This window comes from Panthera tigris, chromosome A1 (assembly GCF_018350195.1).
Source record: "Panthera tigris isolate Pti1 chromosome A1, P.tigris_Pti1_mat1.1, whole genome shotgun sequence".
Lineage (NCBI taxonomy): Eukaryota > Metazoa > Chordata > Mammalia > Carnivora > Felidae > Panthera > Panthera tigris.
Window position 1 is genome coordinate 17,269,546 of NC_056660.1, and position 26,180 is coordinate 17,295,725.

Here is a 26,180-nt window from a genome sequence, read left to right on the forward strand (position 1 = left end):
AGAAAGAATACCACAGAGGAAGGGGAAAACATTTGTTTTCTCCCTCCTTACCTACCCACAACTTCCCACTTTTTCTCTACAGTGAGCCCATAACCCCTTCACTGCCTCAAGATTTTGAAGATACGCACATTTATAGGCACAGGGATTGTGTGTCGGAACAATGTTATAAATAAAAAGTATAGTTGTGATTAGTATAAACCTCTCACTTAAACCACACAAAGCTGCACTGGCTTGATCTCAAACACAGGGTAGACTTGAAGCTATTGTTAACTCAGTTATCTTAAAGTGCATCCTTAGGATTTTTGTGGTATTACAGAATTGGCGATAATCAGTTCCCAAGACATTACAGCTCTTTCTGTGATCCCTGCGAGTATTAATTTAGATACTTCAGAAGGGAGGGAAGTCTGTCCCCGTACTGTCAGTTTATTAGTCAAGTGGGACGGAAAGGATGCATATTTGCTCCAATTCTCCATCTTTCTCTCATTTTTCAAGTGAAGAGACAGATTACCATTGGAACAAAATGTGCTCTCACTGCGTGGAAGGTTTACTTTATGTGCCTGCAAAGCCTGATGAGGGCACATCGCATTTAGGGCTTTATAAACAATTAAATAACATCCTTCCTTAGTGTAAAATTATTCAGAACACCTATGTTGGTATCAGTTTGGAAGTTGTTAAGGCAGTCACACAAAGCATGGAAAACATAAAAGGTGCATAAATAGAGAGACGATGTGTCACAGGAAATCAGGATTTAACCTCGAAGGGAGGACAGGAAAAGAGGCAGTATTTGAACCCAACAGATCTAAACACAGATTGTAACTGTGGTGTCCACCAACTGTCCCTTACCTGGGCAAATGTGCCCTGTTAAATGATGCCAGTCCCCTTCAGTTGGGCAGAAATTTTGACAGAAACTATAGCAGGTTGGTTTCATAGCCAGCTTCTGAGTGCTCATCAAAACACAGAGTGAAAGAAAAATCTGTTTTGCTCAGATCTCCAAATCTGCCACAATTAAGTTGTCTGTCACTTTATACCTTAGAGATTAGGGCAGAGATAGACTTCTCACTAGCTATAAGAGCATCAGCCAGTGGGGTAACAAAGACTGGGAGCATAGTGGGAAAAGGAACACCACCGGTCTGACTACGAGAGAACACTGTGTTGGGTGAGACTTTTCTCTCCTTTGAGGTGCTATGATTGAATACCTTCATCTTTTTCTATAATTCTGTTGACTGAAGAGCTATACAGATTCCACAAGCACAAGCCTGAATACACCAGAAGATGAGCTTATGCCTGAGAAATGGAATATTCCATTTTAAAGACCAAAATATTGCATAGGGTGAACCAAAAAAGGAGCGGCCCGTGAAAAAAAGCTGAAACCCAGAGGGACTAAAATAGGTCCTTCTTAATACCCACTCAACCATAAACATGCACTGTTGTTGTTTTTTTCCTTAAATATCTGCTATGCTCTATTCACTTTTGTTTTCATTCTTAATCTTGTTCATTTGAAATTTCCTTCTTTTTTTTTTTAAATCAATATTGCTGGACTTACCCATTTTTCTTTCCAAAGAACCAGTGTTTGCCTTTGTTGATTTTTTTCTGTAATACCTTGATTTCCTATTTTGCTCCTTATTCTTTCTTCTTGTTCTCTTTGGGTTTATTCTGTTCTTTTTCTAACTTCTTAAGTGTATGCTTAGCTCATTATACTAAATCCTTCTTCTGTCGCATAATGCTATGGTTTTCCCTCTAAGTGCCACTTTTGTTGGGCCATTTAAGTTCTCATGTGTGTATCTCCATTATATTCTGTTCCAAATACTTTACTTCCATAATGATTCTTCTTCAAAGTCTGTTTTTAAGGTTACAAGTATGAGGAATTTTATTCATCTTTGTGTTACTGATCTCAAACTCAACTGCATAACTGACACAGAAAGCAGTATGTGTGATATAGATGATCTGGAATATTGAGACTTGAATTGCAGCTAAGTATATGGCCAATCTTGTAAATGCTCCATTTATGCTTGAAAAAGAATGAGTATTCTCTATTGTCACTCTATAAAGTCTGCTATTTGTATTAAAAAGTTTTTGATGTCCTTGAGCTATTGAGAAAAATGAATTTGTTAATTTTCCTTGAAGTCGTATCAGTTTTTGCTTGCTATTTTTTTTAATGTTTATTTATTTTCGAGAGAGAGAGAGAGGGAATGCGAGCAGGGGAGGGGTAGAGAGCGAGGGAGTTACACAGTCTGAAGCAGGCTCCAGGCTCTGAGCTGTCAGCACAGAGCCCAATGTGGGGCTTGAACCCACGAATGGTGAGATCATGGCCTGAGCCGAAGTCAGACACTTAACCAACTGAGCCGCCCAGGTGCCCCATTGCTTGCTATTTTCTTCCGTTCTCTTCAGAATGCCAGAGCAAAACCTCAGGAGCTGGAGGACCACAAGGCTTGGAGAAACTGGTTTACGCCGATCGAATGTATCATTAGGTGGATTTGATTAACTTGAATATTTTCGCCATCTCTCACTTTTCCAGTCCGAGATTGGTTTAATGCCTTGTTACTTTCATGGTTCCGTTAAGGCCACAGTGCCCGGGGCAGCGTTTTACTAAAGGAGGAAGGAGCTGCTTCCAGGAAATTTCAAGCCAACCTGCATCATCAGTGGTGCCTGCTTGTCTGACAGCTTCCTCTTGAGGTTTACGTTTCCATTAGCCGTGGCTTGTAACTCATAGGGGTAACTTCAGCATGGTCTCACACCTTCTTACACAGTCTATAATAGTGAAGAGAGAGAGAGAGACAGAGACAGAGAGAGAGACAGAGAGAGAGAGAGAGAGAGAGAGAGAGAGTGAGAGTCCCTGCCAGCCCATGATGAGTTGAATTTAATAAATTCATCTATTCGTGATTTAATGGCCCTTTTGTTTTTAGTGTTTCACCTTCTTTCTTGATCCCTTTTATAACCACAGTGAGGTCACTGCATCACTGGTACCTTTTTTTTTTTTTCTGTTTTAGCAGTTAATTTTTGTGGAAATAATTTTAGTTTTGAAGAACTGCAAAAACAGCGTAGAATTCCCATACACCTGTTCACCCTTACATTAACATCTTCCGTAACCACAGTGTACTTATCAAAACAAAGAAATTAACCTTGTTACCATACTATTTACTAAAGTTAATAAAATGAAACAAAAACTTTCTCACATTGCACCAGGTTTTCAATTAATGTCTTTTTTCTGTTCTAGGATCTAATGCAGGATCTCACATTCTAGGCACTTGTCTTACATTTACATGACCACTTCGTCTCCTCAAGCTGTGACGGTGCCCCATTCTTTCCTGTCTCTCATGACCTTGATATTTTTCAAGAGTAATGCTCAATTATTTTGTAGAGTGTCCCTCACTTTGGGTCTGTTTGATGTCTTCTCATGATTGTGCTGATGTCATGCATCATTGGGAAGGATACCACCGGAGTGCTGTCACTTTCCAAACGCATCATACCAGGGGTACATGAGGTCAGAATAGAGCTACTGTTATTCATCGTCACTTGGCTAAGATGTCTGCCAGGAAGCGCACACATAAATTGACTACTTTTCCCTTTGTAATTACTACATATTTGGGGATAGACACTTTGAAGCTTTGCAGATATCCTATTTGGACTTGAACTTTTGCACCAGGCTACCCAAGACCTAGTCTTCAGTGGGCATGAAACTGAAGCTCTTAGGTTACTGAAACTTCCTCCTTCCTCAAAACAGAAGTCTTCCAGAGTCAGCTTACAAGCTTACCTCGAAGGTTTTCAATTTCCTTTTCACTTTGGCTCCACAGGAATTGTTCTTACTGTCTTACAAGCTCTGTTACTACACTGGAAAGAACGCTTGTTACACTTTATCTAGCATTTCACTGTGTTTTGGAACGAACGACTCTTTTTCAGGTTAACTAGAACATGTTGCTGAAAATGGTTGCTGCTTCCAGCAACCTGCATATGTCGACACCAACGTGCATCTATCTTCCAAAGGCCATCATCACGATGGCCATATTTTCTGAGTCCAAAATGAAGATCTCTATTCCGAAAATAAAACTTTTCTTGATTTGTGATTTTTTAAAGTGAAAAGATTTGCCATTGTGTAAAAATCAAATTATGTTATGTTTCGTGAAACTTATTTGGGAAAGAATAAAACCACATACAATTGAGGCAAACCCAGAAAACACTGGACATATGTTTTCTGCACCTATGGCTCATTAATCATGTCGCTCAATTTCTCCCTTTCAGTTCAGGGCACATGATCTCCTGCAACACAGTTGCATCTGTGGAACACTGAGCTCCATTGTTTTTCTATAATTTCACTGTGATGATGATGACATAAGGAAATAACTACTATTTGCAAACTATGGATAGATTTACAAGTATACTTAACAAAATAGTTCTTCTTAACACTAAAAAAAAATTGTTCCATCATCTCCTGTCGCTATTTTATCACATTGCCCGTGTCTGACTGATACATTTTCAGCAGCATGCTTCTTTCTATAGTTGTTGTTGTTGTTGTTGTTGTTGTTGTTGTTGTTGTTGTTTTTGACTACTGCCATCTGTCATTATAACTCCTCTCCTATGCTGAGTGGCTTTGCGTGTGATGATTACCGGTCTCCTAGCCACTTGGACCTCTCAGTTCTCCATGAAAGAGGAAGATCTGACTCTGACTCTGGCTGTATTTAGATTTAGATACCTGACTCATCTAAATTTCCTGCTGAGATTAAAACCTGAAATGGAAAGCCAATTAAGTGTTTTCTGCTTAGGCTGGGGTAGGGGTTGGGGCTGTGTGTGTGTGTGTGTGTGTGTGTGTGTGTGAGTGTACATGCACGTGCGCTCATTTGGAGAGGACAGGCTAAGTCCGATCGTTCAGTAGAGGAAGGAACAGATGGCATTGTCAGTTCTAGGCACGGCACAATCGCACACCAGATGAGCATTCCCAAACCGTTTGCATATGCAAACCCAAGCGGCCAGCAATCCCTCTGATATTTAAATCCCCGGAGCTCCAAGACAGCATATTGCATCACATTCCTTTGAACAATAAAAATTGCTTAACTTTCTGCCTTCCTTCCACATTCCTTCCCACACCCGGCTCCCTGGGGCGAGCTGGAGATGAGCTTCAAACTTAAGTTTTATGAAATTCTTTAGTCATTTGTTCTCTAGGGCAAGGGGATAGTGACACATGGCGATGCTGGAGAGTAATGAGTGAGACTCAGCCCAATAAACGTGAAAATTATTTAGTCACCAAACAAGTATATGAAAACCTCCCTTTATGGGCAAAAGCCTATGTGGAATAGGTGATGATGCTAAAAAGAAAAAAAAGAAAAGGAAAGGTACAATCCCTGCCCTCAAGCCAACTCAAGCCAGTAATAAATCAGAGGAGACAAGATATACAAAGTGTCCAAACTACATTGGAGCTTGAGGAACATAAAGTGAAAAAGAGCTTAAATGAATGACATCCCTACTAGTGGAGAGGATAAACTTGATGGAGTCAGTAATGGCATTCGAGCTGGACTTCGAGAAAGTGAGTTTTAACTTGGAAGATGAGGAGGTTGTAGTTCACTAGTGATAGAATGAAAATTATATAGGTAGTACTCAAGCAATTCCTATTTCCATCTCTAACCCTTTAGCCTTTAAAACATTAAAATGAGAAAAAAACTTTAGTCGTGGGATTTGGCCATTTTCTTCTTGTTGAATTCCCTTGGCAACAATTTCCCCTCGTGAAAGCTTTCAGTGCAACTGGAACTCACACACACTGCTGCTTGGTACAAGCTGGTACTACCATTTCGGAAAAGTAGGGCTAAATATGGGCACGGCTTATGCTCCCACAATCCACTTCTATATATATTCACCAAAAGGCACTTTTTACAATATTTATAGTAGCAACATTTAGTCCCAAACTAGAAGTGATCCGAGTGCCCATTGACATTAAAATTGATGACTATATCATGGAACATTCACTCAATGGGATGCCATATAGCAGTAAATGCATATAGATATATATCCACACATATATGAATGAACCTCTCAGACATAAAGTGGAGCAAAGGAGCAGACACAAAAGAATAGATACTGTATGATTTTATTTTTATAAAGTACATAAACTGGTTAAAGTATTCTGTGCTGTTAAAAAATGAGACAATTGTTACCTTGACGGGGTAATGACTGGATAGGAGCCCAAGGAGGGGCTTTTCAGGCGTCATTAATATACTGTTTCTTTTTGGGGGTCTGCTTAAATGAATGTGTTCAGTTTATGAAAAGTCATCAAGTTTTACTCTTGTGATATGTGTACTTTTCTGAAGACACATTTTAATGAAAAGTTTTAGATATTTTCTCAAATTCAGATAGCCTAGATTTCTCAAAAATAAAGCATAGGAGAATTAATTTCATTAAACTTGCTTTTGATCTTTGAAACCTAGTTCTTTGTCTTCTTATTATTATAAAAATTTGACTTGGTCGTTAAGCCTCTAATGACTCTTCTGTATAGATAATATGTAACTTTCTCCAATAGGAAGGTTTGAACTAAGTTCCAGATTGATGTTCTTTGGGTTCATTGTCTCCTTAAATGTTGCTCATGTAAGTTCTGTCCTTACATCACTTCTCTTTGCGTTTTGTCCAATCTTTACATGCCTTTCATTCACCCCCTAGCTTCATTTTCTACCACTGAAGAGTATTACCCAAATTTCTAGCACTGTCTTTAGCTTCAGAGGCCCTAAATGTTGCCTCCACTTGGATGTATCACAGGACCTTTAATTAATTAATTAGTTAATTAATTAATTTATGACAGAGTGCAAACAGGGGAGGGGCAGAGAGAGGGGGACAGAGGATCCGAAGCGGGCTCTGTGCAGACAGCAGCGAGCCCAATGTGGGGCTCGAACTCACGAACCACGAGATCATGACCTAAGCTGAGGTAGGATGCTGAACCTACTGAGCCACTCAGGTGCCCCTATCACAGGCCCTTGAAATCAAACACACACAAAACAGAGCTTGACCCCTCCCCACAATAAAATCCCTTTTCCTCCTGTTCTCCCATCATGATGAAAGGCCCTGCTGTCCATCTAGCAATCCCACTTGGCAGTCAGTCATCCTAGACTTTACTCTCCTTCTTCCTCACTTCCTTCATCCGCTAAGTTCACAGGCTCTGTGAACTTACTTACTACTTGCTTACTTACTTACTAAAGAGTTCTTAAATCTTTATCTTTTTTTCAGTTCCAGGCCCACCCCCCCAAAAACTTGTGGGATAAATGAGTCTCCATAGTCACCATACCCCTGATTCTCAGGTAGCCCAGCCATCTGTTCCTTCTACAAGTCTTTATTTATATCAATAGTAAGTCTATTCTATTAGTTCTCTGCACAAAAATCTTTGAGTCGTCTTTGACTTTTCTCCTACACAGCCAGTTGGATAGCTCTATCTTCAAAATGTATTTGGAATATGATCCAGGTTACCGCTTATCACCTCTTTCCCATCCTTGCCACCTGGAGTCAGGCCACCAGCGTAGGCCGTTCTCACACCTGGATGTTGTGCTCCACCCACCCTGCTGGGTTTGCTGTGCCCCAGCACATCACACCATTGTGTGTGCCCACTCTCTTCTCCCTGCAGGGATGCGCATTCCCCTCTTGCCAACCTGGATAATTCTTTCTCATCTAAGGTGAACATATGCCATCATTTTCTTTAGGATCTCTCTCCTGGATCTTTCAGGCTGAGCTAGTACTCTATGTTTTTATTTATCTTTATATTCCGAGTGCCGAGCACATTGCCTGGCATGTGGTTGGTTCTCAAGAAAGTCGGGGACATGATGATGGACTAGCCTATTGCACTGTAATAAAGCCCTGCCGTAATGTCTTTTGCAAACATTTATTATAATAATTATCATATCCTAGGGGTGCCTGGGTGGCTCAGTCGGTTAAGCGTCCGACTTTGCCTCAGGTCATGATCTCACACTTCGTGGGTTCGAGCCCCGCATTGGGCTCTGTGCTGACAGCTCGGAGCCTGGAGCCTGCTTCCTATTCTGTGTCTCCCTCTCTCTCTGCTCCTCCCCTGCTCACACGCTGTCTCTCTCTCAAAAATAAAGATTTAAAAAAATTTTAATAATTATCACATCCTATTGCAATTTTTGATTTCCATGTGTAGCTTCCTCACGAGGTTAAAAGCTACTCAAGGTCAGACAATGTGTGTCATAATCATATTTGCATCCTTGGGGCACCTGGGTGGCTCAGCTGGTTAAGCATCTGACTCAGGGTTTCAGCTCAGGTTCTCATGTCCAGGGTTGGTGAGTTTGAGCCCTGCATTGGGCTCTGCGCTCGCAGCACAGAGCCTGCTTGGGATTGTCTCTTCTCTCTCTTTCTTTCTCTCAAAAATAAATAAACATTTAAAATAGTAATATTTGCCTTCTTTGTATGCCCATAGTAGTGTCCAAGAATAATTGCTAAATGAATAAGAGCACAACTGAGTTGAGAGTGCATTTATCAGTCTGTGTTTCTTGCTAACTGTACGGACTGAAATGTATTCCCCCAAAATTCATATGGTGAAGTCCTAACCCTCCATGTGATGGTTTTGGAGATAAGGCCTTCAGGAATTAATTAGGTTGAGATGTGGGTGGGCCCTCATCATAGGATTAGTGCCCTTACAAGAAGAGACATCAGGGGGCACCTGGGTGGCTCAGTAGGTTGAATGTCCACTCTTCACTTCAACTCAGATCATGATCTCACAGTTCATGGGTTCGAGCCCCATGTTGGGTTCTGCATTGTCAGTATGGAGTCTTCTTGGGCTTCTCTCTCTACCTCTCCCCCCCACCACCTCTCTGCCTTTCCCTCACTTACTCTCTCTCTCTCAAAATTAATAAATAAAAACTTAAAAAAAAAAAGGAAGAGTCATCAGAGAGTGAGCCCTCTAATCTCTCTTTCTCCATGTGTCTGTCCCCTTCCCTTCTATGTGAAGACACAGCTAGAATCCTGATGTCTGCACACCAGGAAGAGACTCCCACCAGAATCTGGCCATCCTGGCATCCTGATCTTGGACTCCCAGCCTCCAAAACTGTGAGAAAATAAATTTCTGTTGTTTAAGCCACCCAATCTATGGGATTCTGTGACAGCAGCCTAAGCGGATTAATATACTGTCCCATCTGAATTAGCTACTTCTGGCTCTTGTCAAGAGCCATGATTGGGAACCTCCCAAAAAATACACATTATACTTTTTCTACAAATTATTGCTTTGTCTTGACTGTACATTTCAACCGTTTCCAGATGGTGCTAATAAGGCCAAGATCAATTAGCTTGTTGTAATACAAAGTCACAAATTACATTCTTAGCCACAACCAGTCATCTCAGGAAAGTGAAACTGAATAACCCCATTGCTGGGAAATCAATCCAAAGCCCATTTCCTCCTGAGTAGTGGTCTATAAGTGCCATGCTTATAAATTAAGAACAAAATATTGTTCTGATATACTTTCCATTACTTTCCTGTAATTGACTCTTGGTAACTAATTTTTTTCCCCCTCTTTATTTGACTCACAGGAAAATGAATGGCTCTTCAATTATGTCATCATGGATACTTAATTTTTATGAATTAGGTTTTTAAGAATCTAAACCTGTTTACTCCGTGTGTTTTTAAGAAGAATGGGGGAATTCCCATAGGCATATTTACCTCCTCCACTTATAAATTTCTCCCCAAAGAGAATTCACATGGATCAGTTGATCCTGATGAAGGAACAACAGGTGAAATCATACCTATTTGTAATTAGAGCTTCTGGTTTAATATCTTCAAGTCCAGCCTACGTCTGGGTCAGAATACACTGGGCAGCTAGAGCCGCGGTGCGTTTCTCGAACTCTTGCCAATGGTAAGTTGCAGTAAATGGTAAGTTTGAAACCAGAAAGGCCCAAGTCAAGTTGTAACCTCCTGGTTGATTGTCTGATTTGTTTTTTTAATCGGGGCGTCAATTCAATATTCAAAAAGGTGGAGAAGACGCTCCTAGGACTGATCTAAGACAGACTAGCTAGGAAGTAATTGTCTGACGCTTCCCCATCAAGTTGCTTACAAGGAATCCCACTCCCAATTCTGTGTGTCGTGCCTTCTTAGTTTCCGCATTGGTTTCTTCCCAAATGAAAACTAAGAAAGAGACCCATATGTTAGTGGCTGTGTCTCTCACACCATCAAAACATGGTGGTGGCATGATTATAGGATGGTGAATATTCTCCTTAAAGAGAAAAAACAGCAAACAATAATAACAATAAACCTCTGGAAGGAAAAGGCTGATTCCAGAGATTTCAGGGTCATACATTTTGACACTATTAGAATGAAATGGATCACAATTCACACCAGGGTACAGGCTCCCAAACAGTGCTCTCCCCTCAAGCTCTTACTGTTTCATACCTCCTCTATGTGTCTCCTCTACTGCTTTCCTGGGCATTCTCAGCTCTTGCTCTTAGAGACCCTTTTTTAAAGTTTACTTTAATTTCTTTTGAGAGAGAGATAGAGAACAAGCAGGGGAGGGACAGAAAGAGGGAGACAGAATGCCAAGCAGGGTCCACGCTATCAGCATGGAGCCTGATGCAGGGCTTGGACTCACGAACTATGAGATCATGACCTAAGCCAAAATCAAGAGTCTCAGATACTTAAATGACTGAACCACCCAGGTGCTCTAGAAACTCTTTTTTGAGGGAGGGAGCCATTTTTCCAGGGATGGCTGGTGAGGTACCAAGCTGTTCCAGTACGAGGGTGATAAAATATTTACTGCACTGATGTGACAATATCGCAGATTTTCTCCAAGCAAACTTCCTTCTGGGTCCTCAGCAAGAAAAATAACTGTGAAGTCCAACCTGCAGCCCCAGTGGCAGCACATTGTGAGTCTGCCCCTTCAAAATGGTGACGAGGACATGCCTCCCTCGCTCTTCTGGGAGGGAAACCGCCTTGGTGCTGGAAAGTCTGAAGGAAACAAATGGTCTGGTTGTGCTTGACGAGCGCTCGCTGGGATGTCAAGCATGCTGGCAAGGGAGAGCCAATGGAATCCAAAACTCTTTGGGTTCAATTTGCAGCTCAGTCAAGGCCCATGATGGTTCTCTTACACTTCCTGCCACACCCAACCATTGCTTCTTTCGGACAAGCCATCCCACCCACTAGGGACTGTTAGAGCCATCTGGAGATCTGCCGAGCAGAGAGACTGAGAGGGCCACGAGGGACTGTTAGAGCCATCTGGAGATCTGCCGAGCAGAGAGACTGAGAGGGCCACTTCCAGGGAAGCTTCTGTTCCCTGAAGCTGAGCAGGGGAATCTGTAATTAAGGCTCAGCTCTTAGCGGACCTAGGGCTTTTAAGCCTCATTTTTACCCCTTTCCCTTGTACTTGATCTGAAAACATTAACCTGAAAACTCACAAGTGGAGAGGACTATCTCCAGTCTTCAAGATCCTCGCGTAAGACAATTTTCTCTACTTTGACCTGAAGTTAGCATCCATCCATAGTTATGATTTGTTTTCGAATTTTGTGGCATGCAGCATGTTTTCCAGCTAAAATCTACCACCGGCCAAAATATTTTGCTCGATTAAAAGGGAGGGGAGTGTGCATAAGCTCAAAATTCAAACAAAACGAAAGAAATTGCCTATAATTTTGTTTCAAGAGGGTGCTCAGTGTAGGTCTGCAGCGCGGATGATCATGCCAGTCGTCAGCAAGAGTTCCGTAACAAGCGAGTCCTGGGAGCACCTTCCGTTTCCATCTCCTCTCAGAGTTTCTCTCTCTCTCTCTCTCTCTCTCTCTCTCTCTCTCTCTTTCCAAAAAGAGGGCTTTTCGGCGCATTAACACTTGTATGCCCGAGTAACATGTAACAGAGCCAGGCTCAGCACTCCTACCCATCCTCGGTTCTCTGCCGTCTTCTCCAGACGAGGATGCCATTGAAGAGACAGCTGACTAGTTATCAGGAGGCACAACAGGAACCCCAAGGAAAGTCAGGTTCGTGTTGTCCTGATGTAATTCCTGACGCCCTTAATTAAATCATGTACAGAGACATTAACTATTTCAGCAAAGTCTGTTTCAGCGTGCTTTACCTCTTGAAAGATACTAATAGGGAATGGTCTTCTCAGGTAAATGAAATGTAGCTGTGCTGGTGGGTAGGGCAGACACGGTGCATGCAGTTTTAATTAAACGTTCGCCTAACCGTATAAAAAGACAGTGATGGATCTTCATAGCGCCTGGCAGCTGCACCATCCTGCAGTCATTCTTTAATTAGCATGCTGGCGAGTTGAAGAGAAAGCGGCTTTAACCCAGGAGCAGGTGGCTCTTCCGAGTGACAAGGGGAATGACAATTTCTGTCATGTTTCCTTCGCATGGAGCTTTCTGGTCCGCAAGATCCCCGAGGAGCCCCGGCCCGATGAGACCCGAGGTGGAGTTTAATATCTTCTGAAAGCAACCAGTTCCGAATCTTGTTCCATTAGAAAACGTCTGACTCGCGAGCTTCCAGAGATGAATTTCCTCGGTCTCTCCCTGCGCGTTTCTCCTATTCCATGATGAGATTGGCCTTTCGGCTGTTAAAAGCCAGGCTTTATAAAAATTTATAGTTTCTCTGAGGCAGATAAAACTGTCTGTCAGATCCAATCTAGTCTCAAATGACGACCTAGATCGGACTTTTAGTATACGTGCTGCCGAAACGAGCACTGGATCAGATTTTAAAGTTCAGGAACCATGAACCCCCATGTCCCTCTTAGCTGGCAATGGGCTTGAAAGAAGAAGGGAGGAAAAGATCTTTGTTTTTCACAGATGTTGTTTTTGAAACAAAAGGAAAAGTTAAGGAAATCCTAAGGAATAAGAAAAATAATGTTCAAAAGTGACTGTGTGCTGTGGTTCTTAGGGGCCTGTGTTTAGAACTTTTTTTCATACGTAAATGCTCTTCCCGTGGGCCTCTAGCTCTCCTGGGGTGGCTGTGTTGCCCCTGGGAAATGTTAGATAATGAGTTTAATTCACTTTACATAGCTAAGATTGACCGAATCAAAAATGGAAACTTTATCTGTTTGGAGTAGGAGTGTTATATCTCCATTGATTTTCAGGTTTTCAAGTATGAATTGCAAACAGACTAGTCCAAACCAATGATGTGCAGCCCAGGGGCTGAGCCAGTTTTGGATGTTGGTCTTTCAGACAGCGATATTGTTCTGTCTTCCTGGTGTTCTACTGTTTTTAGATCCAGAGACCATTCATTGCTTATTCACAGAAAACAAACAAACAAACATATATCACATCTAACTACGTGCCAGATAGGTGCTGCGGATCCAAAGACACATAGACCTTTGACCTTGAGGAAATCTCCATCATGAGGTATATAGAAAGATGGGTAATCATAAACACAAGAGATATGATGAGATCTATAGTAAAGACACAGGCAACTACTTTGTGAACCAGAGGCAGGAACAGAACATTTTTCCAGGTATCATGCATAAATTGACATTGAGTTTGGTTTCTTTCCCCCACCCCCCAGCTTTACTGAAGTATAACTGACAAATTAAATTGTATATATTTCTAGTGTGCAACATGAAGTTTGGATGTACATGTACATTGTGAAATGATTACCATAATCGGGCTAGTAACATTTCCATCACCTCAAATAGTTACCATTTGTGTGGGTGTTTGTGGTGAGAACACTTAAGATCTATTCTGTTAATAAGTTACAAGTGTACAATACAGTGTTATTAACTAGAGTCACCACGTTGCACATTAGATCTAAAAAACTTACCCTGCATAGCTAAAGCTTTGTACCCTTTGACCACCATCTCCCCATTTCCCTCACCCCCAGACCCTGGCAACCACCATTCTACTCTGCTTCTGTAAATTTGTTTTTTTGGATTCCATGTATAAGTGATATCATGTAGTATTCACCTCTTTGCGTCTGGCTTATCACACTTAACATAATGCCCTCACGTTTATCTATGTTGTCACAACTGGTAGGATTTCCTTCTTTTGTTTCAAGCTTGATAGTATTCTAGTGTATATATTTATATCACATTTTCTTTCTTTTTTTTTTTTTTTTAGGTGATCATTTATTTATTTTGAGAGAGAGAGACAGAGAGCTTGAGCAGAGGAAGGACAGAGAGAGAGAAGACACAGAATCTGAAGCAGGCTCCAGGCTCTGAGCCGTCAGCACAGAATCTGACACGGGTCTTGAACCCACGAACTGTGAGATCATGACCTGAGCCGAAGGCAGAGGCTTAGCAGGCTGAGTCACCCAGGTGCCCCTATATCACATTTTCTTTACCCCTTCATCCTTCAACAGACGCTTAGGTTGTTTCCATATTTTGGCTTAGTGTGAATAATGCTAAAATGGACATGGGAGAGCAGACGTCCTTTTGAGATACTGGTTCTGTTTCCTTTGAATATACATCTAGCAGTGGGATGGCTGGATCATATGGTAGTTCTATTTTAATTTTTTGAAGAACCTCCATACTATCTTCCATGATGTCTGTACGAATTTACATCCTGCCAACAGTGCACAAGCGTTCCCTTTTCTCTGCGTCCTTACCAACACTTGTTATCTTTTATCTCCTTGATGATAGTCATTTCAACAGGTGTGAGATGATACAGCACTGTGGCTTTGATGTGCATTTCCCCTGATGCTTAGTGATGCTAAAAACACTTTAATTAACTGTTGGCCATTTGTATATCTTCTTCCAAGACATGGCTATATGCCTTGCTCATTTTTAAATCGGGTTCTTTGTTGTTTGCTATTGAATTGTTTGAGTTCCTTATGTATTGGATATTAACCATTTATCAGATGTATGATTTACAAATATTTTCTCCCATTTGATAGGCTGTTTGTTCACTTGGTTGATTGTTTTCTTTCCTGGGCAGAAGTTTAATTTCATACAATTCCATGTGTCTTTTTTTTTTTTTTTTAGCTTTCCTTGCCTATGTTTTGGGGATCATATCCAAAAAATCATCTAGAACAAATGTCAGGACGCTTTTGCTTTATGTTTTCTTCTAGTAGTCTTATAATTTCAAGTACTGTTTAAGTCTTTAACCTACTTGGAGTTGATTTTTGTATGTGGTGTGAGAGAAGAGGCCAATTTCATTCTTCTGCCTGTGGATGTCCAATTTTCCCACCGTTTATTGAAGAGGCTACCCTTTCCCCATTATGTGTTCTTGGCACCTTCGTTGGAGATTAGTTGAATGTAAATGTGTGAACGTATTTTTGGGCTCTATTCTTTTCCATTGGTCTGTCTATATTTTAATGCCAGGATCATACTGTTTTGATTATTGTAACTTCATAATATAGTCTGAAATCAGGAGGTGTGATGCCTCCACCTCTGTTCTTCTTGCTCAAGATGTCCATATGAATTATAACCAGTGAGGAATATTGGTCCAGCATTGCCAGATCTCTCCCTTTTTTTAAGTAAACATTCAGAGTTTTAAAAACTCTTGAAGTTCCCTTCTGGGAACTTTTCACGGAATTACACCTCCACCAGGCAAAGCAACATTTGCATTCATTACATGCATTCATCACAACGTGTTTGAAAGAAAATGGTGGAGAAAAATGAGGAACTGTCCACAATGAAATTGCTCAATAAATTTTCTGAGCTTTTAGATGAATGCAACTAATTCAAACTTAAAGAAAACAGAACATGTCTGCAAGGTGTATTCATCTCACATGCTGCCACGTGGCAACCATCAGCTATTGGAGAAATGCTAGCTTTCTATTTGCTGGTCCTTTCTATCTCCATTCCTATCAAACACATTTCCTGCTGGCAGTTTTGGGAAAATGGATGATCATTTAGGGATACGCAATCCACCCTGGAAACTAATGTTCATGTTAAAGTTAAGTTTTCTTCAGAGTTAGCACCTTGGAGGCAGATTTGACTTGAAATGCATTCACTTTGTACTTTTTGAGAAGCTATTTACACTTGCTAGTGTTAATAAAAGAAAGCATTTGGCTATACAGGGAAAAAGCACAGACTTGTGTTTATTCAATCAGTACAAAGACGACTTCAGAAAGCCCGGAGGGGTGTGGGGTGGGGGGTGGGCATGTAAGATGAAGGATAAGGAGAAAGAAAACCCTACTCTACCTAATAGAAAGATGCCAGGTCAGGAACCCAGGTGCCCAACAAAGCATCTCTTACACCTGAGAGTTTTCTCAATTGTGTTGTAAAATCTAGAATCTTATCAGGACACATTTAATCAAAGAGAATTCCTCGGTATACACTATCTTGCTACTCAAATACTGGTTAACAAAAAATGAAATGTAAGTACAGTGAAATAAAGGGTATGCGTACTCTGAATTCTACAGAGGAATGGCTATGCTTATTAGAAACGTGATTACATTAACCTTGGAGACCTAGTCTATCTTTCTGACAGCAATTTAGCTTGGTCCACAACAAGAGATGTTTACGTCATAAAAATCTTCTCAGGGTACTTCACTGGAGAAAATATATAAGTGGTCTTTTATATAAAAAGATACTCTATTTCACTCATAATAGGAGAAGCACAAATTAAAACTACACCAAGATATCATTTCTTACCTATCAGTTTGGCAAAAATTCAAATGCTTAGCAAAGAGGCATTCCTCATACATTACTGGTAGTGCAAAATGGTATAACCACAAAATTAGCCTGGGTTCCCCAGAGAAACAGAACCAATAGGATGTATGTATATGTATATGTATATGTACGTGTACGTGTACGTGTATGTGTATGTAGGTGTGAATGTATGTATTTTAAGGGATTGACTACCATGATTATGAGGGCTGGCAAGCCCTAAATCTGCAGGGTGGGCCATCAGGCTAGAGACCCAGGAAAACCTGATGCTTCAGTTGAAGTCCAAAGGCTGTTTGTTGGCAGAAATTACCCTCTCGCTCAGGGAAAGTCAGTCTTTTGCTCAATAGAGGTCTTCAACTTATTGGTGAGGGCCCACCCACATTCTGGAGGACAATTTGCTTTCCTCAAAGCCAAGCAATTTAAATGTTAATCTCACCCAAGAAACACCCTTACAAAATCACACAGAATAATGTTTGACCACGTATCTGGGCACCATGGCCCAGCAAGCTGGCACATAAAATTAACTATCACAAACGTAACGTAAGAGAATTTAACAGTATCCAGTAATACCACATATGCATTTGCCTTTCTATCCAACAATCTCCCTTCTGGGACTGTATTGTGAAGGCACCTGTCCACAACATGAATCAATTTGAAACAACATTTGCACAAAGTTACTAATTACAACATTGTTTGAAATAACAAAATATTGGAGAAAAACTGGGACCATTCTGAGAGAACTGACTGAATAAACTATAAGATAGCCATATAATAGATTGTTAGTGAAAAATGAAAAATACTAAGGTAGAGCTCTATGAACTGGTATAGCATTATTTTCAAACTATATTCAGAAGCTAAAAAAAAAGCACATTGCAAATAAATATATAGTATGCTACCTTGTATAAGAAATAAGGGGGAATTGGGCCCCTGGGTGGTTCAGTTGGTTAAGCCTCTGGCTTCAGCTTGGGTCATGATCTCATATTCATGGGTACAAGCCCAGCATCGGGCTCTGTGCTGACAGCTCAGAGCCTGGAGCCTGCTTCGAATTCTATGTCTCCCTCTCTCTCTGCCCCTCACCTGCTTGTGCTCTCTCTCAAAAATAAATAAACATAAAAATTTTTTTTAAAAAAGAAATAAGGGGAAATTATATATATAACATACGTATGTAAATATAAGTATATATATATATATATATATATATATATATACATACCTATATATGTTTGTGTAAATACATATTCACACACACACATATATACATGCATACACACTCAAAAACACACAAACCCATGCTTAATTTTTCAAAAGAAACTTGGGAAGGATAAGCTAGATACAAATAAAATGATGAGCTATAGAGGGTGGGTTAAAAATCTTTCTGGGATCCAAATCCAAATATTATTCTTTTCCTTGATCCTTCCCTGAACCATGTACTTTACAGCTGTGGATCTGTGCCAACTCCAGTATCTTCCTGAAATTTCAATGCAAGCAATCATTTGCTATTCCTTGGGAGAACAAAAAGTATTTAGTGACTGCCATGAGCCAGGGATTCATGAAATTCTATCACCTTTCACAAGTGCTTAATCAAGATCTCAAATACCTTGAGTTGCCTTGTTATTACTGAGGCCTTTTGTTTTCCTAAGCTCTTCTGATAAAGGAGACTCCAAAATAGATTCTATTTATCTTTTTGCTTTTTTGGGGAGGCGGCGTGATTCCAAAAAGACACCACATATCAAAAGAAAATGCAAAATTATCAGCTAAAGTTTCATTATTTGATGCCCAATTTACCTGAGGTATCAATCTCTTATTTCTAATCGATTACAAACCATCCCAAACTTCCCTAGGCCAGTTACCAAAAGAAAGTACTAGAAGAATCTCTGTTCTTACTGGCATTTTTAAGGGAGTAGAGATGGAAGAGATTCAAGGTTAGGAGGCCATTAGAAGGCTAAGAGAATAACATAGCAAATATTTCTAAGGGCTTGAACTAAGGCCATGGTAGCAGAGAAAAAAGAGAAAAAGATTATGGAGATACCTAGGTCTCTAGCTCAAGTGGCTAGGTGGATGGTTAAATTATACTTTGGTATCCCCCTTCACAGAAGGTGACCATCTTGATTTATGAGCAAAATACTAATGCCAGAAAGAACCACACAATAATAAAGATGACTTTTCAAAAAAAAAAAAAAGAGAGAGAGAGAGAGAGGGAGGGAAAGAGAAATTATGCACAACTTTGATTTACTGGTTCTTTAGAAAGTAATTCATGGGTGAAAGAAATTACAGAATGTTCCTTCCATGCTAGGATGAAATATAAAACTTGGCTTTTGTGGTGTGAAGGGGATGGTGGGAGTTGGATGAATTCCGAGGTCAGCAGTATCAATTTCGACGTCCAAACACTTGGGAACTCCCTGTTCCAGAGCAACAAAGGAAAATGGGGGGCCTTATACCATCATGGCTTCCCTGCGCAATTGTCTTGCTTTATTTGGAACCTTCATTATATATCTAATTTCTTTTCCATGGAAAACACTGATGCTTGGAAAGCAGAGCAGTGTTGATAGTTTTAGGGAGAAAATTACAGGCTTTCTATCATTGCTTGTCTGTCCTAGGAAGAGTGATGGGCACATCCCATGAGAGGAGGTGTATGATCCACAGGAGCACACAAACACAGCCTCTGCTTTGCAGATTCAAGTTATGGCATAATTTCAGTCAATCAGAAAATGATGTGGCACAAGTTAGAGTCAACCCATGCCTTCATTGTGTCTACCCAAAATGTTCAAGCTATTTTGTTGTGGTAGATTTTTATTATTTTTCAAAGTATCCGCTGCTTCTACCCGAGGTAGAGGCCTTCCTGTGGGTTCGTTCCTTCTGTGTGGCTCCATGCAAGAGGACTGTGCATTCCTGCCCTAAGCAGGTACAGCTGTATAATGTATTTTGGCCAGTAAAATGTGAGCGAAGTCATGTGTGTGTTATTTCTAAGCAGAAGTCTCCAGAGCTAGTACAGAGTCCCCATCTCTGTACCCTCCACTAGGAGACCAGTAAATCCAGACAAGGGCCTTTCTGACAGACAGGATCCCTGAGTGAAAATACGGAACAGAGCCTCAGCTGCCCCATGATGGCATCTAAGGTGAGCCATAAATGTAGAGGTCTTTGTTACTGCAGCATAGTTTAGCCTAAGCTGACAAAATTGCATAATTTGTTCTATCAGTCAGCTGTTGCTACAATTATGCAAAGAGTTGAAAACCACAAAATCTCATCGTGGTTGGTACCAAAAAATAAGCATTTATTTCTCACTCTTGTCTGTGGGTTGACTGGGTGCAACTGATCCAGGCGGGCTTAGCTGGGCCTGGCTTCAGGCTTAGCTTGAGTTCAGATCTGCTCTGGGTATTACTCCTTGAACAAGGCCAGAAGGCTACGCTGGACAGATTCTTTTCATGACAAAAGGAAAGAGCACAAAAGGAAAATCACCAGCCCATAGGCATATTTTAAAGTCTTTATTCTCATCGCATTCAGAATGTTCCTTTCGCCTAAGCAAGCCCTATAGTTAAAGGTAACATCAGTGAGACAAGGATCCTGTCTCTTGTAGGATGAGCTGTGAAATCCCATGACTAAGGTGGTAGAGAAAGGCAGGGGTGGGGTGAAGAGTGGAGAACAATAATGCAATCCACCAGTGGTTTTGAGATGGCAGATAATTATGCAGCAGCAGGTCTGAGTGGGCATCCTGGGTGCTCTGGATGCTTCTAGCATGATCCACACCATTGCCTCCCTGCCCACTGAATGTGTACAACAAGGGCAGATCCAAATTTTGTGGGACCTAAAACTTCTACATTATGGGGTGTCCTTTTCAAGTAAAAGAATACAAAATACCATGAGAACTCATTGGTAGCTCCCCATGGGGTCCTCAAAATGGCACATGCACGTGAGGGTCTTTGAAACTTAGGCTTCCTTACCTCACATTAAATAGGACCCTGCTCACAGGCTCACCACCATTATCTTCCTTGAGACCACTAACTTTAATCTCATTTTTATACTTGCTGATTTATGTCAGTCAGTCCTCAAGAACCTGGGAATTTACAGGTCTATTTAAAATTGGCCCTGCCCCCTTTTATTTCCTACTCCTTTCCTGCTTTCCTTTTCTCCATAGAACTCATCATGGCCTCATATACTATATATTTTATGTACTTATTTGTTTATCTATGTCCACCAAAATAGGAACTCCATGAAGTAGGGATTTTTTAAATCAATTTTGAACATCACTATATTCTTAGTGCTTAGAACAGTGCCTGGCATTTGGTGGGTTCTTAATAAATATTTATTGAACACATGAATAAAAGAAAGACTCATGAACTCTGGTATTTGCATTCTAAATCATACTGGGAGAGAAAACAGCTTGAAATGTAATGTATATTAACCATATTTACTAAAACGGAGCTGGAAGGTACCTTGGAGATCACAGACCAACCTTCTTACTTTATAAATCGGGAAACCAGGGCCCAGAGGTTTAAATTATTTGCTTCAGATCACTCGTGGAATCAAAATTCAAACATAGCAGTTAGGATGTTTTCAACAGGAAGTAACACTAAGCCCAAGTAAAGCAATAATTGCTTTAAATCATAGCATGGTTCTTGCCTTGTTCCGTTCTAAGGAATTTTCCAGCATTAACCCCCTTAGTGCTCATGGCAACTCTATAATGAAGGTGTTAATAGCCCATCTTACACATGGGGACACTGAGGGACAGTGCCTTGGAGTAACTGCCAAGATGACCGAGTTAGTGAATTACCAAACTGGGCTTTAGATTTGGGCAGTCTGCTTTTAAAGCCCATGGTCTTATCTGACTCAGACTGGCTTATTGGAGAGAGTATATTGGCTTAAGTACGTGATACATCTGATACGGCTCAGTCTGGTGGTTTAGCTCTCTCACCAGATTTCCTTTGCTTTCTGCCCTCTGTATTCCAGTGTTGGCTTCATCCTAAGACTGGCTTCCCTTGAGTTCCCACAACAGTGGCCCGCAGCAACTCACATCATACATGTCCATCTTTATATCCAGTATGGAGAAAACATTCTGGCAATATTCCTGAAGCTATCTTGTTTCTAGCCTTAACTCACGTGCCCCCATCCCCAAATCCAGTCCTGGCTATTTTGTTACCTTGGCTGATGGACTTCAGGCCCGGACATACATAACGCAGATGTCTGTTGGGAAGGGAAGAAGGGGGTTGGAAAGGCTGTTGTGTGAATTTACCTAAGTTAGTTTGACTGCATGGCAAATGTTGTGCTCTTTGGTAAATATTGGAACCTCATTTAAGAGTCGGAGGGGGCTATAATTCGGTCCTCCAATATTGCTTCCAGGTAGAATGCTACAATGACAGCAAGTCTCCAACAAAATCTCATCCAACATATATTTAGCAAGCGGGCACACACACACACAAAACTGTCACACTGCCAGGTTGTAGCTCAGGAAAGTTCCAATATTTGTCTCAGACCGGTGGCTTCTGTCCTGGCTGCACATTAGAATCACCTGGGAAACAGAGATGGTTTGGCTCATGCCTCACCATTTAATCAGAATCTTTGGAGAGGGACTCAAATGTCACTGTTTTTATTTTTATTATTATATTTTTTATTTGAGTGCAGTTGATACACAACTGCATTACATTAGTTACAGGTGTATTAGTGACAACATTAGTTACATTAGTTTCAGGTGTATTACAGTGATTCAACAAGTTTATACATTATGCTATTCTTTTTTTTTAAATATAATTTATTGTCAAATTGGCTTCCATACGATACCCAGTGCTCATCCTAACAAGTGCCCTCCTCAATGCCCATCACCCACTTTCCCCTCTCCCCCAACCCCCATCAACCCTCAGTTTGTTCTCAGTCTTTAAGAGTCTCTTATGGTTTGCCTCCCTCCCGCTCTGTAACTTTCCCCCCCCTTCCCCTCCTCCCTGATCTTCTGTTGAGTTTCTCAGGATCCACATATGAGTGAAAACATATGGTATCTGTTTTTCTCTGCCTGACTTATTTCACTTAGCATCACACTCTCCAGTTCCATCCACGTTGCTACAAAAGGCCAGATTTCCTTCTTTCTCATTGCCACGTAGTACTCCATTGTGTGTATAAACCACAATTTCTTTATCCATTCATCAGTTGATGGACATTTAGGCTCTTTCCATAATTTGGCTATTGTTGAGAGTGCTGCTATAAACACTGGGGTACAAGTGCCCCTGTGCATCAGCCCTCCTGTATCCCTTGGGTAAATTCCTAGCAGTGCTACTGCTGGGTCATAGGGTAGGTCTATTTTTAATTTTTTGAGGAACCCCCACACTGTTTTCCAGAGCGGCTGCACCAGTTTGGTTCCCACCAACAGTGCAAGAGGGTTCCCGTCTCTCCACATCCTCGCCAGCATCTATACATTATGCTCTTCTCACTAGAACTGTAGATACCATCCTCCACCACACGATGTTATTACAATATCATTATGTTCCTTACGCTGTGCCTTTTATTCCCATGACTTGTTAATTCCATCAACCATCAGTATTTTTAAAGGGTCCCAAGGTAATTCTACTGTGTAGCCAGAGTTAAAAACCACTGCTCTGGGCACTTGCAACTAGTACATATATGAAAGTCCCAACAATATTCTGAAGGTAGGACTAGCTTGCACAGGGCCCTTTAGGCCCCCAAATGGCAGTCTCCAGTGTCTTTATAATCCTGAACTCTACCAATTTTTTAAAAAATGAAACTTACACATTTAAAAATGATATGTAAATTTTTTTGTCATAAGATTTAGTAATTGCTAAGGACCTAATTTCTGGGAGGTTGAAAATATTTGGCATTTTAAAATAAAATGGTTACATTATTTTTCAAAATGTAGTATATAGAATCTAAATACCATGAATTTATAACATCACCAGCCATTACAAAAAGAACAACTTCTTCAATAGTAAGAAGTTTTATAGTATTCATCTTTCTCTTTGAATTTGTTTTCATTTTCTTCCCTTATAGATTTTCATCTTAATTTATTATATTTTATGCTTGAAAGGGCTTCAGTGATCAACATATCATAATAAAAATACATGGATACAATTAAATTTTAACTCAAGAATTTTTTCCTTCCTGGACTAAGCTGTCATTGCAATTACACTAAAATTAATAAAAATATCATAAACATAGTGCACATATTTTGTTAGAAAATTATTAAACAGAAGATAAAATTTTATTATAATTGTATTTTTTCATAAGATAGTTGGAGATTTAAAACATTTATTTCATATATATCTACATATATTCATGTATATTTATTAACTAAAATGAGACAGGATTCAGGACTGATTTTCTTCCTATTTAGCATTCTAATAGACAAAATTTCAGAGAAAACTAATTCATATAAATGAATGGGAATCAAAGGAGTTTTGTTATAGGAATGTCATTCAATTCTTTGAACTCCTTCTCAATTATGTGCCAAAAATCACATAGTGATCTGTCCTCAAAATTAATTTTGATCATCTTTCTCTTTCATCTGACAACTTGATTCCATCCTCTTTCAGTGTTTTGAAAACAATAAATTAGAAACCACCTGACCCGTAAAAGTACTTTATTGGTAAATAAAGTACCAATTCTAATATGCGGAATTTTTTTTTTTTAATCTGTCATCCAGTGTCTTTACATTGCCAGCCTCCATCAAAGAATGTGCTATTATGAAGTGTGCTATGGCTGAGAGCAGGGGGGTATCGTGGGTGCTGGCACAGAGCCCCTAGTTCAGAAGGGTCCCACACTAGGTTTAATGCTCTGCTGTGAATGTCTTGAAAATCTTAATAATTTTGGAAAAAGTGGCCCCACATTTTCATTTGCACAGGGCTCCACAAATTATGTCCCTGGTCCTGGAGGAGAAGTCTGCTTTTCTTTTGTGATAGAAGAACATTGCAAGAGTGGTGACAGAAAGGAGTGGAGACCTTCAGCAGGCACATTCCCAGGCAAACCCATTTTAGAAAAGAGTACAAGAGAAATGTAAAGATCTGGAGGTAGATTTCCTTAACATCCTTTGGAAAATCTTCTCATACCTCCAAGGGTACATGTGGCCCCGATTGAAGACCACTGCTCCCGTCGTCCAGCAGGCACGTGGCATGACCACCGGACCTGATGGATTTTACACTTCAACTCCTGAAAGAGACTGTGCAATATTCCCAATCCACATTACCTGATTTGAGCATTACTCACTTCACCATTGACAAGTTATTAGTAATGTCTTATAAGCTACCCCAGTAGACCCCCTCGTGCATATTTTGGTAAGGATATTTTAAAGTGAGTAACCACCTCTAAAAGTGGGGCATGAAGTCTTGATTAGAGAACTTCAAAATGCTATGTAACTATGTTACAGATTGAGATGGATTTGTGCCCAATCATCTCATTGTTTTTATACTACTTTAAATTGCCACACACACAATATTAGAGCAGCCAACAGATGTCCACTATATCAAGCTCAGGCTTTCTGACTCCAAATGTAATGCTATTTTTTTTTTTTAAATATGCTGTGCTTGTGATCCAGAGAGAATATGGCTCCCTAGGAGACCATAAAGGAAGAGGGGCTGTGTCAGAGTCCCAGACGGGACTGTATAACAGACGTGGGGCGTCTGCCCAGTTCTGAGAAGCTTCTTAATTCACAGCAACCTGGTTTTCATTCCAGGATTTGTATGTTGTTTGTACCATATCAAAAATAAGTGATTTATTTGATTAATTCTGCTCTAGATAAAAATATCATGTACTAGAGTATTTTTTTTTCTTTGAATACATTTGAACAAATACCTAAAAACATCTTAGGAGAAATGTAGGACATTAGAGACAAAACGTAGCAACTACACTCCCGGCAATAGAAGAGAAAAAGAAGTAATGTCCCTGGTAGTGGTGAGAAAAAGTGAAACAACTAGGTTACACTGGTTCTCAGTGACAGAAAGAGAATCAAAATGAAAGCTATTGACATTTAAGCAGGAATTGAAATGAATGCCACCTGTACGTTCTGGTACCTAATGCTTACTAAAGACGACCCTACTTGAAATAAGATGAGTTGGGTTTTAATCTTTGATCTACAATTTTATATGTCACTGAACTTCTCTAAGACATAATTTTTGCTTCTATAAAGTAGTTCTAAATATGGTGTCTCTTCCTGGTGTCTCTTATGGGAGTGTTGTAAATTCACAGGAGAAAATACTCCACTATTTTGCTACTAAACATGCAACTCGTAGGAGTTTCTCAAGGTACTAATTCAAAAATATCATATGTAAATACAAATATATATATTAATATATAATTTTATAATTATTAAAATAAATTTATATATTATTTTAAGCTCACACTACATATACAGAAAGTTAAATCTAGTTAATTATAAGCAAATACCATCATCCTTTTAAAGATTAAATTCAGTCAATAAAAAAAATCCCCTCACCCTTCATCTTCTTTCCAGAATAACATGAAATATCCAAGAAACTTTTTTTTTTGGTAACATTGAATCTCAATTCTTATTTATTTATTTATTTATTTACTTATTTACTTATTTATTCATTTGTTCATTCATTCGTTTGAGAGAGAGAGCTCACATGAGCAAGGGGCAAAGAGAAAGGGAGAGAGAGTGCAAAGCGAGGGGTGGGGCTCAAGCTCACAAACCCTGAGATTGTGACCTCAGCAGAAGTCAGATGCCTAGCCAACTGAGCC

At 40.1% G+C, this 26,180-nt stretch overlaps 1 protein-coding gene across 2 annotated transcripts in view; it reads right to left on the reverse strand.

The window, feature by feature from the left end:
- PROSER1 (proline and serine rich 1) overlaps window positions 1–25,930 on the reverse strand; it is an 81,757-nt gene extending 55,827 nt beyond the window's left edge. The window contains exons 1-2 of one of the 2 annotated variants that reach the window (XM_042959629.1): window positions 25,915–25,930; window positions 21,625–21,668 (exon numbers count right to left, since the gene is read on the reverse strand). The gene's annotated coding sequence lies outside the window, so the exon portion shown is untranslated. Of the gene's footprint in view, window positions 1–21,624; window positions 21,669–25,914 lie in introns of those variants that run through there. The other variant, XM_042959676.1, reaches the window with a different exon arrangement.
- Between the last annotated feature and the right edge of the window lie 250 nt (window positions 25,931–26,180).